Source organism: Parasteatoda tepidariorum, chromosome 8 (genome assembly GCF_982258835.1).
Source record: "Parasteatoda tepidariorum strain Cologne lab strain chromosome 8, Ptep-v5.0, whole genome shotgun sequence".
NCBI classification, from domain to species: Eukaryota; Metazoa; Arthropoda; class Arachnida; order Araneae; family Theridiidae; genus Parasteatoda; species Parasteatoda tepidariorum.
In genome coordinates, this window is record NC_141762.1 from 61,032,300 (window position 1) to 61,051,693 (window position 19,394).

The following is a 19,394-nucleotide window of genomic DNA, read 5'->3' on the forward strand; positions in this document are numbered from 1 at the left end:
AGACACGGTAAAAACCAGCAATTTTAAAATAAGTTGGGTTGCAGCACACACAGGCATCGAAAGTACTGAATTAGCTGATGCGGCAGCCGAAGATGCAACAACAGGTAATAGGAACAGGGTCAATCTACTCTACCCACCATCACTAATCAAGAAACAGAGTAGATACCCACCATCACAAACCAAATGCAGATCCTTACGAAGCCTTTGGGGACTCTCTACAAAATAACAAACAAATTAGAAATAATTTAGGTCACATGAAAAAAAATATGAAAACACTAAACATCGAATCACTATATAACAGTCACAACAACCCACTAAATCACACGCCCCACAGCTGACCTGCTCCTAAAAACCAGTCAGTAGTGCCTGGCAACATTATCTGCAGCCCGTGGGGCTCTAAATGCTAAAATTAACTATAGAGTACTCATAATAAAGACAAAATAACTCACGCACAAACACGCCCCACTGCTGACCAGCTCTTAACGAGCAGGCAGTGGTACCCGGCAACACTAGCTGTTGTCCGCGGGGTGCTAAATGTATATAATATAGATACATAAAATATTTGTAATTTGGCTATATTTTTTGTCCTATTTCCAGTGTTTGTAATTGTTTGTATTGTCACTTTAATGTACCATAGCCTATATGTTTTATCCTGAAGGCAATACATGTACACCCTACAATCAACCATGAACTGGCTCACAATGGCAGCTAACGTGGTTGATCACCACACACGCCTCACCACTGACCTGCTCACTAGTCACTAGGAGCAGGCAGTTAGCCCGGCAGCACTGACAGCTGTCCGTGAGAGGTCATAGATGTTAACTGTAATTTAAAAAAAACTGTGTCGTGACTAACTATTAATTGCTGTAAAGAGTTTGTTGTGATTGTATTTGTTTATTAATGCTGTTAGTCTATGTATGTTTAAAATACCCAAGGGTGCTGATACAATAACAAATAGTCAATTTTACGAAAGATACAACAATATATCATTCTAAATTAAGTAAACATTAATTCCGAACTGTGGCCTGGGTATTGAAAATTGAGAGAAGATAGGGAACGACAATCTTTTTAAATATTTTAGTGAACACTTCCAAATCTCCAAGTATGAGTTAGATGTAAAAACAGCGCCAGTTGAACTTTCTTGGAGGAGATGGGCTAGTTTTCTAATAGGAAGTGAAGAAGGTGTTTTGGACAAATGGTAGCACAATGGTAGAAAGTCAGTACCCCCGTCCACGTAGGACACACTCCAAAGTACTGACGACATTTCAATATACCCTTCAGATCATCCTAACTTTTCCATACTTTTAGAATATTTTTCAGTGCCACTATAACATGCTTTAACATAAAAGTGTCGGGGTCGCCAAAGCTCCAAGTATGAGTTGGGCGAAACATGGTACTAGTTACAATACCACCTTGGAGACGGCATGACCAGTTCTATGGATCCGGTCGTCGGTACTACGGGAAGGCGAGAAAGAAACTTAGTTATGTTTTTCCGGAAACAAAGTTTTTTAGCAGAATTCCTTTTTCTCTTCCTCTTTTTTTTCTTAATCAAAACCCGGGACCAACAACAGCTTAATTATTCACAGTAACTTTATTTGGACAACTCAATTACATTGTTACCAAACTACTGTATCAACTTCTCTAAGCTTTCCAATTGGTTCAACACCCACAATATCAGTGACGTGGGTTCCGCAGAGTAACCGATATTGTAAAATAGAAATGTAAAAAGTACTCCTGTGTATAACAATATGCATCATGTAACCCCATGTAACTATTTGTAATATGTAGCCATGTATGACAATAAGTTACCTATAATGTATACTATTATGTTAACATGCAATATGTAAACTAGTCCCTTGTAATCAAGTCTTAGTAATCACTAATGTAATCATAATGCAACTCTGTGATTTGTGTAAACATGCAATCTGTTACAACTGAATGTAATTGTAAAGAACACAGGACCACGGCAGCACTGACATACATTGTCAAAAAGGTCAACCAATTATTCCAAACTGAATACCAACGTTGTTGAGCAACTTGGACAGCTGAGCAGCTCGGTAACTGCCAAGCCCTAATCAACCAAATACATTTTAAATTACTAAATCAGCGGTATAATTATTCGATAATTTTCTTTAACTAAACCTAACTTATATCCAGGTGAGGTAATGCATTAATTATTATTCTAATAGTTAGTTAACTAATAATCGTTTAAATCCTTAGTTTCTTAATAATTCCGTTTTTTATGTAAACTGTAATTGTTTTCCATGTATCAACCCTTTCCCTTACAGCAAGCCTAGACAGACTGGCTTAGTGGGCCTGTAGGGTTATAGGATCGGGCACTACGTGCGCGGGACCGCACACGCGTCTTCTCCGTGTCAGTGTGGCATGGGACCTCCGGAAGTGTGGGGGATGTAGTTTTATGCAGTGGCTACGAAAAGCCGCAAACCCGCTTCGCGGGTCAGATGGCCACCTTCGGTGACCAAACCAACTAAATAATAAGATGAATTGATTTAACATGAACTTTGTTGCATTTACACACCACTTGTTAGGATCGAACTCAAGATCTCCAGCTCTCCACTAGTTGAGTGAGTGAAGCATAATTGACTGCGCCACCGGGAAATCTAAAATTGTGAACGAGAAATAAAATCAAATGATAGTATCCTGTTATCAGCGTATAAACGTTAATGGGTAATTTACAAAAATTCATTTTGCTCTTCATTCACTTAGCTCTTAAATTATCTTTACCATTGTTTGGTCCATAAACGTGTCAGAATAACAAGTACACTCATTTTCAAAAACGTATAGCAGCAAAATAACTTTGACCCTCATTGGACGAATATTTATTAACCGTGACTCAATAACGTGAAAAAGGGCCAATATTTTTCCGATATTGCCTCTATATGGAATTGTTATATGAATTTCATATTTTATATTCATGATTTAGCCAATATCGATCCTGTGTGAAATTGTCCATTTCTACCGTTATTTTACCCCCCCCTCACCCCTTTTCAACCAATATCGGAACTATATAGAATTGTTTTCAGTCAATATTAAAAGCCATTCTAAGACCAATATTAAAAACTCTAGATATCCCAATATTGGTCTCTCGGTGCATGTTGTTATAGGACCCATATTTAACCAATTTTGAGCTTAACTTTCACCAAGGTAAATTTGTTTCTAGGGCAGGTAATTTAAATTTATCCAAACTCGATAAATTTATTTACATAAAAGTGTAAAACATTTTATGTAATGATAATATTTTAATGAACTAAAATCAAAATTAATCAAAATTGCAACTCATGATTTGAAATAAATTGCACTTTTACTAAAGAACTAAATCTTTTTCAAATGGAAAGCAGTAAACATTTCTAAAAATTTTCAAATGTCTCGTGTTTTATTTTATTTTCCTTCAAGAGAAGTACTTTCACAAAGGTTTAAAATCGCATTGTTCTAACTTGAATTCTACACAAAAGCATTAACTGAACATCATTAAAGATCAAGAGTATTTATTTTGATTGCAATAAAATTTTGCTTGCTCAATAAACAACTTTTCTTCAGAATTTTAATTTATTCTTATTGATTTTCCATAAGATTTAAATTAAATCTCATTATTTTAATGGAAAAAGAGCAAACTAAAGTAACTTCGCAAACAATCAAGTATAAAATTTTACTTATTTATTTATTTTAAATTCTAATAAACAGATGGTTTCAAAATACAACAATTTCGCACTTGCATTTAAAAATTACTTTCTTCAGAATTTCAAATTTTGAAAATTAAATTTTTTTAAAAATAGTTTTTATATAGTCATCAATTTGTTCAGTTCTTGTAAAAAATAAAATGAATGACGTTAGTTAGGCGTTATTAGGCGTTTAGTAAGCATCTGAAAGAAATTAAATTACGTCGCACATTTAATTTTACGATACGTATTTATGAAAGAACTGCAAATTAACGCAGATTTTACGTTCTTTTGAAATGACGCCCTTAAATTAAAATAATTATAGTAAAAAAGAAATATTCACTGCTTTAATTATAATTACTATTATAACTGCTATTTTTCTATGACTTTGTATTAACATGAGTATAAACATTATTTTCAGATACACTGACTTTATCTGTGACGAAAAAATAAATGTTTTCCACAAACTTTGAATGCATGTAAAGTCACTTTTACTTAAATGAAAAATAAATCAGATATTTAAAAGGCAAATTTACGTAATTGAATCACACTATGCATGTTCATAAAAATAGTAAGTGAATTATGCAATTTATTAATTTGCGTTAAGAGAATTAATTTCCTATGGATGCTTAATCTCTTAAAGTCATTATCGCAAATGATGTCTTTATTAAAAGGATTATGATATAATTCACTTTCATAGCTGTTTTAGTTCATAAAATTGATATATTATGTTAGAAAAGGGAGTCAAGTTGTTTCGATAGCAACTCTTGCATTTTATGTAATGTTTTTTAAGAAGCGGTTTTAATTAAACGTTAAATTTCTACCTCATAACAACAGTTAAAAGTTGTAATTTTGAAGATGTTACAAATCAATTTTGTAATCACTTTAATTTCGGAGTTAAATCTTTTCAACAGGAAAACGCCTAACTATTTTGATTTATGTATCATAAACTTGTTTTGTTAAAAAAATAACCGAATGAAAATACGGTTATTTAATGTTACTTAAATGACATTTTAATTTAAGATATCTGCCAATCCAAAAAACATTTATTTTAGATGCGTATTAATTGTTGAAAAGTTTCAGTGCAGAGTTAAAATATATGTTAACATGTATGGTAATTTTCTAAAATATGTATGCGAAAAGCCAGCAAAATAGTCTCTTAAGTTATCCAAGAGCATGAAATAATTTAAGACAGCAGTAAAAATTCAATGTTTTGCTTACGTTGCGTGGGGTTGGAGTCACTAAATGTCAAAATAAGTATATACATACTACTTGAAACATTTATTTGTCCCTTCAAAAGCGGTGGGATAGATACTGTCTCACTAAATTTTAATATGTACAACTGAACTTGAAATAGTTTCTATCTTTTAAACAACTCAGTTTTTAATTAAACAGTCTTAAATTTTCAAAAATATGAAGATAAAGCAGATCTTTTTAGATTAGACTTGCCTACATAGACTTCAATTTATATGCTCTTAATATTATTATATCTTCATATATAATCATAAAATCAATTCAATTTGCGAAGTCAATTTTGATACGTAAGAGGTAAATAAACACATTGAAACATTAAATCAAATTGGAAAAGCTCACAAGGCAGCTGAAACCAAACTTGTTTTGTATAAAATAGAAATAAGACATATATAAAATCTTTGCAATTAAAATATGAAAATATAAATGTGTGTTTGCAGAACAGTACTTCAAGCAGTGTGTTTGCAGAACAGTACTTCAAGCAGTGTGTTTGCAGAACAGTACTTCAAGCAGTGTGTTTCCAGAACAGTACTTCATGAAGTATGGTTCCGCAAACACACATTTATATTTTCATTTTTTGATTGTAAAGATTTTAAATATATGTCTTATTTCTATCTTCATATATATTAATATTTATGCATGATTGTATATTAATATTCGTGTATATATATTAATATTCGTGTATGTATATTAATATTCGTGTATATATATTAATATTCGTGTATATATATTAATATTCGTCTATGTATAATATTATATCTTCATATATAATTAATATTCGGAACTATTTTGTCCTAAATTAATACATTGATTACAAAATAAAGAAGAAAGTATGAAAATAAACTAATGTAAATTAACTAACTTAAACTAAACTAAATAAACTAAAAAAAGTGAACTAAATTAAATAAACTAAACTCAGTAAACTAAACTAAATAAACTAAACTAAATAAACCAAACTAACTAAAATAAACTAAATAAACTTAACTAAATAAACTAAATTAAATAAACTGTACTAAATGAACTAAAATAAACTGAAAAAATATGCTTAACGGAAACTATGTGTCAAAGGTTCAAAGATACCAGTTAAGAGATTGAATATGTGGCTAAATTGTAAAAATTTATGATTCTATTATTCTAAATGCATGTAAAGGTTTGGTAACTTGCCTTTAAAACACACACAAATCTCAAAATAGAGTTGCTAAAATCAGCAAAATTACGCGAGTTATTCCAAGGGTTTAAGTTACTCCAGGTAGTGGAATTAATGTTTAACTGTATGACGCAACTCTTCGTTTCAAAACTTCAGTAATTAACTTTGTCCAGTCGGTTTAGCAATCAATATAACTCTAACAACGTCAAAATACATAAAATATAAAGTTCTATTTTCTTAGAGATTAATAATTGGCAAATTATTCGCTCTGCATAAAATCTTATACATAAGATTAATTTTTTATAATTAAATCTAATTAAATTTGATTCATTCAGACGTTCATTAAAATATTAAAACTATAATAATTGCTAAAAACATTCAGGGAAAAAAACTACTTACTTTCAAAAGTTTCCTATAAATCGAAAGATAAATAATTGGTTTTTTAAGCTTTTTTTTTTTACCATTTTTTAAGGAAGTGGTGTATTTAAATTAAGATCATTATATGAAAAAAAGGAGCTTCAAATTCCTGGAAGATGTCACTAATGTATTTATTGCTCTGAAAAAATACATTTAGTATTCTACTTACTTATCGTTGCAAATCACAAGAGAAATAACTGACATGAATTTTCCGTTTTTTTCATCAAAGTTTCTTTTTATGTCTTGCATTTTTTATACGACTTTGATCTTTATCTTTGATAAAAAAAAATTAAATTAAAAAATTTGTAAAATAAATATTATTCTTGTTTAACATGTTAATGAAATTATTTGCCCATTTTGAAAAAAAAATTAAAAGGATTCTAGGCGAAAAAAAGGAGTATTGGAAAAATATATTAGTAGTTGTTCTTACACAGAAAGGAAATGTTATTCCTTTTAATCTTTAAGTTCGATTGTTTGTAAGATAACTAAGGAATTATTTTAAATGGCCATGTAGAGATTATTGCTAAACATTGCCTTACTGCTAGATAATGTTTCTTGCTTTTGTTGATAAACAATGTACACAAGCAATAATTAATCAGTGCAGGGTCCCTGTTTTTTATGAAAGGGCTACATACTGTTTTAGTAATCATAATTAAATTTAATAAATTCTACCTTTAAGAAGTTCATTGCCTATTAAGTACGAATGATCTCACATTTTTACTCTAATATACTTCTTCTATTGTTGATTAAATGTATTAGAAAGTCACAGAATATTTTCTTATTTAGCACTTTTCTGCATTCTGTAGAACTACTATTCTGTCCCGAAATAATACCGGAGAACTACTTTTTTGCTCTAACCTTTCAGTATGTTTTTTTAAAACAATCATAAATATTAAAGAAAGGCTTTCTTTTGTCAGAAAATAATGATTTCCAGAGTTATAATTAAGGAAGAAGAAAAAGAAAATGCATTCGTCTATTTATTTGAGAGGAAACCAATCTATTCGAAGGCAAATAATTAATAGCTTTATATGTTATACTTTTTTTTTATAAACGGTCGTTGATTAGCCGACCCAATTTTAAGTTTATAATTACCAAGGTTCAACCCATAGCCTTGTAATTCTGAACCAAATCCAGAAGACAAGAGAACTCCTGGATCAAGTATTTCGAGAAATTTACCTTCGTGGAGAACGACATTTTGATAGAACTTACCAGCATTTGCGTTACGTGGGGAAGAAAATAAACTGAATATAACCCATGATCTGTCTACCAACGAGGATATTTTACGTCAGTATTGTGGTCAGCGCGAGACAGATGCTGAAATCGTACCAACCAGCCATCGCTGTAATTCGAACCAGGGTAACATCATTGAGAGTCAAGACCTGTGTAAAAAAGTTATGAGACAAATCAAATCCGCAATTAAGCTCTGTCGTGTTTAATAATAGCCAGGTAATATATTACATGGAGAAAAATAATTTTTCCAGTCATATGATTACGGTTAACAAGGAATTCTGGTCTGTACCTTATTTTATAGTTAATTTTACCGAAAACATTACCGAAGTACTTCGTTAGAAACTATCGAGCTTTTCGTTGTTCTCACAGGTCAGGGACACGGAAAATTCTACACTATTCTGGTAGTTTTAATCATACCTTTTTACTTTTCAACTAGTATAAAAAAAGCTTTGTAATATAATATAAATTCACAGTATGCTTCTTCTTCTTCAGCACGACAGTCCCTTACAGGCCTTGGCTGCCTCAACCACACGTAGCCTCCAACGCCTCCTTATGGCGACTTTTTTCCAGTTGTTTATCTTTAATACTTTCAGATCCTTAGCAGTGTCATCCAGCCATCTAGTTGGAGGTCCTCCTCTAGCCCGAGATCCCGAAGGATTTTTAAAGGTGGTGATTGAGACTGAATTATTTTCTGGACCTCTCCAGATATGGTCGAGCCATCTTAATCTATTGCTTCGGATGACCTGCACTATCTGTGGCTGTCTATAGAGTCTATATAATTCAAAGTTGTATCTGATTCGCCAGCAGTCTCTTTCCTGTACTGGGCCAAAAATATTTCTAAGGATTTTCCTTTCAAAAACACCAAGAGTACGCTGAGTGTCGGCGTTTAGTGTCCACGTTTCATTTGCATAGACCAATACAGGTAGAATAAGAGTCTTATAGAATTTGATTTTAGTTTTTCGACTGATTAGACTTGATCTTAATTGCTTTCTTAGTCCAAAGAAGCACTTATTTGCCATTTTAATTCTGCTGTCTACTTCAGTTTTTATGCTGTTTTGGTCATTGATCCTTGTTCCAAGGTATTTGAATTCATTAACCTTTTCAAAGGAGTAACCATTTATGAAATTCACATTGTGCAGTATTCACAAAAATGAAATATTATTGAAATTTTTAATTTAAATGATGTTATGAATAAAAATTCTGCGAATATCAGGACCGGAAGAATAAATACTATTTATAGCATTATATTATGTGATATTAACTTGTTAGCAGTTGTGTTAATAACTTAGAGTTCTAATGCTGATTGACAATAACTGAATAGATACATTGGTTTAACGTTCAAAATGATATTCAAGTGTATTATTACAGAAATAAGCCAATTGGAAACATTTACAGAACCAATAAAATGGGATAGGTTCTAACAATAATGCGAAAAACAAATTTCTAGATTTTGTTATAATCTAATATTTTTTGAGATACCTTTTAAATTTTTATATATTTTTTATTAACAATGCTGGTCGTTTTTTTAAAGTAAAATAGTAATTTCATGTTTTCAGAAATCACCTTCAAAGTTGAAAATTTAATCATGGGCTGTTACTCATATAATCTTCGTGTTAAAAGAGACCAGGCGAATGCTACTTATTAAATAGAGCACAAAGTTTTAAGAATCTAAATGGCTCATTAGGAACGAATTTTTGGTTATGTTCTTAAACCATGCGTCAACTGCTTTTTAAACAAGCTCAAATTGGATCATATTTTTTATTTTATTACCTATTTTTGTTTTTGTATTAAATTACACTTAACATTATTTCAAGATTACGGTAAAATGTCAAAATTTTTGCAACTATTAGATATTTCCAACAATAGACTTCGAAAAATAACATGTTTACATCTTTGAGCTGTAAATGTTTTTAAACTATCAAAAATCTTGTTTTTCCCCATAAGACAAAAGGACAGAATGAATAGAAAATTAAAACATTTACTGCTACTGCAATATTTTTTCATTTTACAAGCTTTCTTGGAAGAAAAATGAAAATGTTTTGTTTTTCTTTTTTTTCAGACAAATATCCAAATAGTTAAAAATAACAGGATCGGTATAGCCTGGATGGTAGGGCGCTGGAATCTCGTTCGTGAGAAGGGTAGTTTGAACCCAGCCAGCCGGAGAAGACTCCCCTTGTAGTAAATGGTGACTGGTGCACATTAAACCTGTACGGTTACTAAGTGATCCATGTTCTCATAACAAATTATATCTCTGTGGGTACTGAATTGGAGATTGATCGTTCTTTGGTTCAGATCAAAATTACGATCTGTTGATGAATGAATGGATGTATGAATGGGTTAACCCTATAAACGAGTGTGGTATGGGTGGAGCAGAAGTCTAATTCTTGGCCATAGATGGCGCCACTGGAAAACAAGAACAATCACACCCTCTATGCCTTAATGGCCGACGACAACACCAACATTGAAAATAAAATTTTAATGCGATTTTAGTAAATTTCTCAGCAAAATGTTGTGGATAATGTGTTTAATTCGATTTTTCATTGATTAGTTTATAAATGCTATTTACATACCACTTTACTGGAACATGTCAAATGACACAACCTCATTTTTTTTACAGTTCTATCTTTGAGCGGTCATGGTAGGAACACAATGTAACCTTGACCCCGATCAGATGACGCACGGTAGTCAGAATAGAAAATGGCTGACCGAAACTCTTTTCCGGCCGAAACAAGCTAGTGCTTTGATAAACTGTGTATTATGCAATTCTTAAGGTTTCGAACGGTTAGTAATTATGAATATGAAATTAGAATTTCGAAATTCATTGTGCTTAATTCAATATGTTGGTGAGGAAGGATCATATTAACTATATCTTACGCTGATAAAAGTATAGAAAAAAGTGTAGTCAAAACTACCAGAAGATGGTAAAATTTACCATGTTTCTGGCTCTTTGGGAACATCAAAAATATCAGTAGCTTATACCGACTCGCTTTGGTAATGAATATGGAAAAATTAACAATAAAATATGGTTTTATAATGTGTGATAAAATTTGGTAATTTTATTATGATACCTGAGAGCATGCCATAAGAACGATGTATTCGATTATATTTACTTCTCAGTTTTGTATTTTTTATTAAATGATTGGTAATACGAACTATAAATTTGAAAAGCAGAATTTCCGTTAAACTGTCACCATACAACAAAAAAAATCACTGAATGTCTTGTTTAAATACCGTATAGTTTGATTTTTATTTCCGGAATCATGATTTTTTGTCCATGAATTATGAATTATGTCATTACTATACATTTCGGTGCTTTTAATATAATTTTTTTCTTCTCGTACGTACTATTATCGTGACATATTGGCAAATGAGTATCTCCTTATTTTCGGGATTAATTTTCGCTTGTATAGTGACAATTTATAAAAATTTAAATACGAGTATAATAATTTTTATTGTTATTGAAAATAAATTTATAATGAAATAAATTTATATTTCAGATGTTTGAGCTGAGAAAACAATTGGGATTGGATTTCAAATATTATTTTAGAGGAAATGGATAAAATACTATAATTTGAAACATCGTGTATGAAATTAAAAATTTACTTATCGCGCATATTATATGCTAAACAATCAAGATTTATTAATGTTACTGGTAAAGAAAGTCTATAAGTAGTATGTTTTTAAAAATTAATTCCGTTTTCCTTATTTCTTTTTCTTAGGTAACACAAATAGCTGTGAATATGCTTAAATTTCTGTAATCACTTAACGAGTTGTTTTTCTGAAACCTATCTTTATCACGATAAGATTTTTTCTTTATATTGTTGAACTAGAATAAAAGAATTGTTATTTAGATTTATTTATTCTGATTGTTGTGTAAAAAACTTTTGAATTTTTTTATTTAAAATTAGTCTTTAAATAAATAATGAAGTGAGTTATTTGATCATTGTTATAAATATATTGCTTTTTTAGAAAATCATTTTTAAAGTTTCTTCGTGTTTTGCATAGAAATGCTTAAAACCTGAACAAAAAACTTTATTTTTACACGTATTTTACAGTGCATTTATTTTTAAACTATTGCTTTCCATTAACATCTAATTCAATTAAATTATCTCTAACCCCATCTGCTATACAAGTTTTACAGGCACAACCAAACTCAAATAAAACGGAGTATATTTTTATTTTTAACATTTTTGGCCCAAAAAATCGCAAGTAATTGTTTTTGTTTTTCATGGTATTTAACTTTCTTGTCAAGAACAAAGCAATTTTATTGCTAGCAAAGGTGACCAACATTTTTGAATTCAATGAATCTTCTAGAAAACCAGAAATTGAAATACATGCTGCAAAAAAGTCTGTGTGACCTAGTAAAATGAAAATTTTATGTATTTTATTTTTATATTCGCATTCTTTGAACACAATATTTTAACAAGGTAAAAAACACAAACTCTAGTCTAAAATGAACTTTGTTCTTGCTAAAATATCTGAAAAAAATTTTATGCCTGTTTTTTTTTGTGCTTGGTTAAATTGCTGTATGGACATTTTAACAACTCTTATTTACATTTGGCCAGCTGTTACTCAATTTAGATACTGTGTGCCCCCTGTAAGTTAATTGTAACAAAGTTTAGCAACACTAATAAAATTTTCAAGTCTAACGCACGTAGAATATTTTCACATTTTGATTTTTAACAATTTTTGGCCTATGCATTTTTAAGACTGTCATATGGATCTAACATATTTAAATTCAACAATGCTTCTAAAATAAGCAAAAATTGAAAGACATGCTTATAAAAAGTGCATAAGTGCAATTAGAATGCAATTTTTAGTTTTTCTACTTACGCATTTGAAATTGTTATAAAAATATTATTAATGAGGTCAAAAACGCTTTTGTCAAAAACTTATTTTACTGTCGAAATTTCCAATAAATGTTAACGTCTGTTATTTCCCCTCGCTCTTGATGATAAAAAAATACAAGTTCAGCAAGTTATTTAAGTAGGAATAAATTAACACATTTTTTTATTTTTTAAAACTATGCATATTGTTCTATGGGCAGCAAAAAAGTAGTTATGAACTAGAATTTTTTAATTTTGACCAACTTTATAATTATTTTGACCACTGTATGTATTCTGTCTGACGTCTCAGTTGGCACTCCCTTCTCTAAACTTCACTAAAACAAACTATAGGAATTTCAACCTTGATGAATCTTGCGTGCACCTTATTGCAAACACAAGCCGGTTGTTAATTCGTTTTACATGATCCAACTCACGACCTCCTGCTGGCCATCTGTGGTGTGGTTACTGCCTAAAGAGATTGCACCACCGGAGCATTTATTTATACACCATGCACCAATGAAAGGATAGAAAATATAAATTTCTCTACATAGCAAGAATCCATGTAAGGTATTGTTTATTTATACCTCGACCCGCCCTATTCAGGGCACACGAGAGTAGAACATCCATGTAAGGTATGGAGAAAATATATTTTCATTTACCCATACATCACCTCTTCTAGTCATGAGCAATTTTTTAAAAAGTTATTCATATTTTCAATTTCAGCAATCTCTAACTCAGAAATTGTCAAACAAATTTTGAAACCTTAAAAATATTTCTTGTGACACTCAAAAGAGAAAGATTTATTTGTCAGATGAAAAGAGATATATAAAGAGAGTTTGGGCTTTAAACGGATATACAATCTACAGATTTTGGTAGTATTTTGTGTCAAAGTAGAAGGAAACGTAATATCTGCTTCTGCCACAATGTGTCTAGAGTTATCAGAAGGGTTGCCTGTTTCACATGAGCTGTCACGTGATGATGACACGTGTCTAGATTATCAGTGAAATCCAAGTTGGATATTTCTTGACATGAAAGGGGATAGTTCCTTTTAAGTTGTAACAAAGACTTTGACTAAACGTTTACTAACGTTCTGGATTTTGTCTACTTTAAATCATTTTTTCGGTTTTTGAAAATATATTTTTGATACTAATTTAAGTATTCTGAAATATTTGTTTTTAAAACAATCATGTTGCATTTATTTATATATATACTAAATCAATTACGGGAACAAGTCTAATTATCAAAGTATTAAACGGCATATTGTTCGAGCGAAATATTTCTGGATTATTCTAGGGATAATTGAAAAATTTACAAATCAAAAAAATATACAACTTTAGACTGCAAACAAAACAGAGATGACAACAGTTTACACCCATTGGATAATTTATTTTTCGTTGACCTCACACTTATTTCTGATTTTATTAGCGACAAAAACCGTGTAAAGGGATACAACTTTCTGTAAAAGTTCATATTTAAAAAAAAAACTTCTTTGTAAATTACTTTAAACTACTTTCCAAATACAATTAAGTCAATAGTTTTTCTTCTTATAGGTTTAATGATATTTTTAATGATTCTTTCAATGATGTATGATGCGTATATTGTTAGTTTATATATTTATTATTTAATGCTTAGAAAAATGTAAAAATGTTTCATGGTTAAATAAATTTATTTAAGTTATACGACTAGTTTAGACAATTTTTCTTTAAAAATATTAATATAAAATTTTAAAAAGCTAATTTATTTGTTTTACGTACAAAAACTTATACAATTAGCAAAAAACTATTATTGTTATTTTCTTTTTATATGACCGTTTCAAGGTAGAAATAAGTCATTTTTTTGCATATACACTTAACGCTTGAACTATTATCTTAAACTCAAGTACATATACTACTGAGTTAGGAATCAATGTAGTAAAAAGAGGAAATTTTTAAAAAATTTTGTCTTTTGAAAAATCATGCATTGGAAGTGACATTTTACTTTTTCTTAGTCCCAAAACATGTTGTTCAAAACACGTGTAATATAATCCTAAACACTCATGAAAATTTTTAAACCATTATTTTAAAAATAGCATGAGGTACCGTGTTTGAAGTGGTGAAAAATGTGAAAAATCTGATTTTGAGATAAAAGAATTTAAAGACTTAAATTTTTTAGTCTATCCACTGATATCACCTTGTACAAAAATTGCCATAAGTTCTTAAATAATTAGATTACAAACAAAAGTAAAGTATTTTTGAGTACATGAGTTCTAAATTTATTATAAACTCAATTTCAAAAAGTTTGCCCAAAATAATGCTTTTGCACTAATCTACTGTTTCTTCAACAACTCCAATAAATCTTTTTCTGTAGTATGTGTTTCATAAATAAATACATTAAAATAATAAATTTAAATAATAAATAAAATAAGTGAAATAAAATGATTAAATAAATAAATAATAGCGTAATAAGTTCAAATGGGGGAAATAAAAAAATGTTAGAAAATGTGCAATTAAGCAAAAACAAGTAAATAAAATTCTGAATTGGTCAAAAAATTTGTTAATTTAGATAAAAAGGAAATTATCCTCAGTCGAAATTCTTAACATTTAACTAAACATTTAACTGCAACTAAAAACTTAACATTCAATCAAATACTATTCCGGTTGAAATATTTTATTTCTTCGCATTTTAAATCATAATTTTATTAGCTACATAAAAATAAGCTTTTACAAAAATTTAACTTAAATCATTCTTGGTCTACTTTGATGAAGAAATTCTTTGTCAGTAATGAAACAAATATGGAGTTACTTGTATTATTAAGTTTCAGTAAGATTTGGTTAAAGGTTTTCTTTTTAAATCAGTAAAAAGCCAAATGAACGTAACAAATAATAGAAAACACCAATTCAAAGTTTCGAGCAACATTGTGCTCTTTCAAAAGAACGAGTATAGACAAATGCAAATTAGTTTGACAAAGAAACAGAAGTTTCTGATTAAGTAAAGTAGAACGAAGAAGCAGTCGCTTCTTATAAAAGGTTTCTTCATTCCTAATTTCACCTAATGATCCTATAAATGCTTTGAATGAAAGTTTGCACAAAAGATATCCGTACTTCATAAAAGATAAATTATTCTTGCTTGTGACAGTTTCTCTAAAATACATGAAAGCTATAAGTTCACTTAAATATTTTGTGTTTTAAATAACTCAAAAATAATATTATCTTAAGAATTTAACTTTAAACTAAAATTAAACTTCTTTCAAAACTTATTTATTATTTTAAGTTTTAAGAGCAGTTTCCTGGCCTAATTATTAGACGCTCTATAAGATTCTGTGTAAAATCTTAATTATCAGGTGATACTACACAGTTTTATTATTTTTAAGTGGCTGAAACCGGTTTGCATTTGTTTACGTCTGTGTATCAGTTAGTTAGCATTGTAATACAATACGTTAAAAATAAATACAAATAGTTATGATATGAAAAAACTCAAAAATAAAAACCCATTACATGTATGTTTAAATATAAAAGTATTTCATATAAACTCGTGAAAAACACGAAATTATTGAAAAAATACAGTGCGTCCAGTAATTCGGTCTATTAATTATGATATACATATATAATACCAGATATAATAAATATTCTATATTTATATAATATATCCTCTAATTTAACCATTCGTTAAATTTATATTATATATCGTCTAATTTAACCAATTAATACACGTACGTAAGCAAGTGCAAACCGGTTTCAGTCAAGTAAAACCAATGAAGCTGTATAGTATCCCCTGATAATTGGGTATAATATGAAAAAAACACAACTACTTCGATTTAGTGGGAACAACATATGACGCAATGCTAAACGAATGGAATTTAGTTGTTGTTTATTTAGTTATTGCTATTAGTAGTTGTTGTTATTTGTTTTAGTTGTTGTTGTTTATTTAGTTGAATTTAGTTTCAATAACTTTTCTTTATAATGCAATAAAATCTGGCGAGCAGCTATTTAAACGATCGAACACTTCGTTTGTTTATTTGTGGCTTGAAGTTAGGTTCGCAGAAAATGCCGTTCATGGGTTAAATTTAGTAGGAACAACACAACCTGTGACGTAGGCTATATTATACCCAATTGTGATTTTACATAGAATCTTAAAGTGCGTCTAATAATTTGGCCAGGGACTGTAGCTCGCTAGTTTGGTTCTTAATCGTTATCATTTAGTATATTTTCCTGAATTCTAAAAATGAATTCAATAACAATAAAATGCAGAATTATTAAGATATGAAACATGCCAGAATCATTTAAGTTACTTTTACGATACGATATAAAGTTAGAATCATAAAGTTGGAATATGCATATGCATAATATTTCTCAAAATAAAATTAGTTTGTTAATCAAACATTGGCGCAGCATAGAGCGAATATCAATATGAAGTCGATCAGACTTAGCAGAACCAAAGTGATTAGGAGTTAAATGTTAGAAATCTATTTTATACACTTGACAGATTTATGTAAATCTTCATAAGAAAATATAAATATTTTTATTATACAACTGAAAACGTGTATGACTTTTAGAACAGTTTACATGATCAGTTTTTCAGATCAATCCGACAAGACGATTGAAACTATTTGACAAAAAAAAATCGTGAATGAATATTCTCGTTTTATAAGTAAAGACGATTGAAACTTATTTGGTATTAAATAGGCTGTGATCAGTTTGTCAAATCAATTCGAAAAGAAAATTGAAATAGGCAAATAATCGAATGTAACTTTGCTAAGCTAATTCGTTGATAGATTAGCCTTCCCCCAGTAGCAATGTTACCCTGGCCCCAATTGGGCTCAAAATTGGCTCAATATGGGTCCTGTATGAACATGCACCAAAGGACCAATACTCGAATGCATAAAGTTTATAATATTGGTCCTGTATGAGGCCAATATCAGCCTATATATGGACAATATAAGGCCTATATTAGCTGAATAATGATTATAAAATATCGGGGAAAATCTGACAACTCTATAAAGGGCGAATATTGGTTGTAAAGTGGTTGTAAAATACATCTGGTGAATGGTACGATTCTAAAGAGGGCCAATATTGGAAAATAACGACCCTTTGAACTCTTATTGAGCCAACATTCGTGAATATTGCTCCAATGTGGACCTAAGTGTTTTAGCTGCTTGGGTAGTTGGGATTTGATTTCCACCATCATGGTTTGAAAATTAAAAAGGCTCATACCTTCAGAAATAATGTTGATAATTCATAAACTTTTTCACTGCGTGCTGCAGGAGTCTTCTATTACCAATTATATCTCTTATAGCACAAATAAAATGGTATTTTTGCCTTAAATTTCTAAACTTTACCAAGCATTCAAAAAACGACGACAGCACATCCTCCGGCCAGTCACCAACCATTAATGGTAACTGACTTGATGAGAGCTTTATCAATTATTGGCGTTCAAACTTAACTACACTCTTTAAAATGTGTATGAACACTCGACTATTGACTTAAAATAACACATAATTTTAAAAGTTTTTCAGTTCCTAATTGGAATAGGTATTGCACCACAGTTTTTACAGTATATAAACGAGAGGAAGTTTTTAAAATTTAATTATGATTTTAAAAAAAATAACAGGGAGAATGTTGTTAAACAAAAATGATCTTTCAGTTAAGAACGGAATAAAAAAAAAGCATTAATTTTACTTAAATTTGTTTTCAAAAAGTCAATTCCTCAGTCAATTAAAAAAGTTTCAATCCTTCTAAATTCATACATTTTACTAACTTAAATTTAACTTACCAAAAGAAGAATTATTGAATATTTAATTATTAATTAAAGGTAATTTCGAAAATTTAAAAAATAAAAAGAATGAGACAGTGAGGATTTTTCAGCAAAATAAAAAAAAAATACATGCATTAGGGCAATTCCATGAAAGTGTCAACTTTTAAGTGAAATTTTTTTTTTATGAATTGCATATTTTAATTTTAAAAATATGTTCAAAAATAGTCAAAGTCTACATATTACTGTTTAATTTTTGATAATTTTAAGTTTTTTGAATCTGGCAGCATTCTAAAGTAATCACATGGCTGACAAGTGAATTCTTCACATTTGTGCTCAAATTGTTTTCTTGAAAAATACTTATAAAATAAAAGAAATGTATCTTTCTTTTGCAATATTTTGATAAAAATATGCATATAGTACAAAATTTAAACATTTAAAACATAGCCTTTAAGTCATTTTAAGTTTAATATATTAAATAAAAGTAACTTTTTTTGTGTCATTCCGTCACATGTTTTAGTATATTTTTTTATATAGTAACTGCGTTTTTGAATGAAAATGTGTATATTTTGGAATATAAAGCAGATGTGGCATAAGAATCAATGAGAAATTGTAAAATTCTATGCATTTGATTATTAACTTCCAATAATTAGCGTGACGTAATGACACATCTTCGGCGATGGAATGACAAAACGAGTCCTTGAGAAGCTTAGTCAAAAACTAGGGAATTATTTTTTTTTCAATTAACCTAATGGCTAAAACAGCTGTTGAAAGACAGATAAAATGTTGAAAAAGACCAAGATCCCCATGATATGATGAAGAAGAAAAAACAGAGAAAGAAAGGCAGAGAAGAAAGCTTCCGCGACGAAAGTTGGACTTAAAAAACTCAGAAGTGCAAACGCTGTTGTACGGAGATTGTGTAAACAAAGAAAAAATCAAATTCTACCAATCTCTTCACATACAAATAATTTAAATTCCCTATACAAATTCCTGCAGAGTCTTGGTAAAGCCATAAAAAAATTGTACACTCACCATAAAAAAATTGTACACTCACTTCCAAAATCACCAATAGAGGTAAAAAAATTAATTCAGTCTTTATGTGAGAAGTATTTAACATCG